The sequence below is a fragment of the Marmota marmota genome, unplaced genomic scaffold (assembly GCF_001458135.2).
Source record: "Marmota marmota marmota unplaced genomic scaffold, marMar, whole genome shotgun sequence".
NCBI lineage: Eukaryota > Metazoa > Chordata > Mammalia > Rodentia > Sciuridae > Marmota > Marmota marmota.
In genome coordinates, this window is record NW_025999842.1 from 29,844,521 (window position 1) to 29,845,719 (window position 1,199).

The 1,199-nt window shown below is 49.2% G+C and overlaps 1 pseudogene; it reads left to right on the forward strand.

Annotated features, from left to right (window-relative positions):
* The first annotated feature begins 294 nt into the window (after positions 1-294).
* Positions 295-955, forward strand: LOC107151949 (annotated as a pseudogene).
* Positions 956-1,199: the final 244 nt, after the last annotated feature.

Consider the following 1,199-nt stretch of genomic DNA (forward strand, 5'->3'; position numbering starts at 1 on the left):
TTTCCTCTCGCCCTATCTGTCTAGGGACGAGCAGATTTGCTCCTGTCCTATCTAGGGACCGGCAGCTTTTTTTTGTCACTTACCCCCAGTGTCCCGGGGCTCCCGGTACGGGCCACCATCTGCCGCAGTCCGGCTGCAGCAAACTAACTAACTGGGGGGTGACGAACAACTTGTGTACATTGATACAGCAGGAGTGGGAGCCGTTTATTGTAGGACAGGAGGGGTATATATACATTACACACAGCTTATCTTAATTAACATAAACTAGATACAGCAGTCAACCAATAAGGAATCTCCACACTTAATGGCTCGCGATACTTCACAAACCACTCCCTCTGGCAAAATGCCAGGAGCCATCTTGACTTGTTTACAGACCCTAACAACCGTAGTTTATGCCATCACTGCCACTCAGAAGACTGTGGATGGCCCCTCTGGAAAACTGTGGCATGATGGTGATGGGGCTGCCCAGAATATCATTCCTGCATCCACTGATACTGCCAAGGCTGTAGGCAAGGTTATCCCTGAACTGAATGGGAGCTCACTAGCATGGCTTTCCATGTGCCCACCCACAATGTGTCAGTTATGAATCTGACCTGTCCCTGGAGAAAGCTGCCAAATACGATGACATTTAAAAGGGGGTGAAGCAGACATCAGAGGTCCCCCTCAAGAGTATCCTGGGCTACACAGAGGACCAGGTCACCTCCTGAGACTTTAACAGTGATACCCACTCTTCCACCTTTGATGCTGGGGATGACATTGCTATCAAAGACTACTTTGTCAATCTTATTTCCTGGTATGACAATGAATTTGGCTACAGCAACAGGATGGTGGACTTTATGGTCCACATGGCCTCCAAGGAGTAAAAGCCCCTGGACCACCTGCCCCAGCAGAAACACAATGGAAGGGAGAGGCCTTCAGCTGCTGGGGAGTCCTGCCCCTAATTCAGTCTCTCAACACACTGAGAATCTCCCCTTCTCCCAGTTTCCACCCCAGTCCCCTAAAGAAGGGTAGGGGCTTAGGGAGCCAGACCTACTGTTGCATACCATCAGTAAAGTTCATTGCACCCAAAAATATATAAATAAAAATAAATAAATAAACAAATAACATTTTAAAAGCCTGCCTGGGGATGTAGCTCAGGGATAGACCACTTGCCCAGCTTGGCACTGGGATCAATCTTCAGTGGGGCTGGCGGGGGCGGG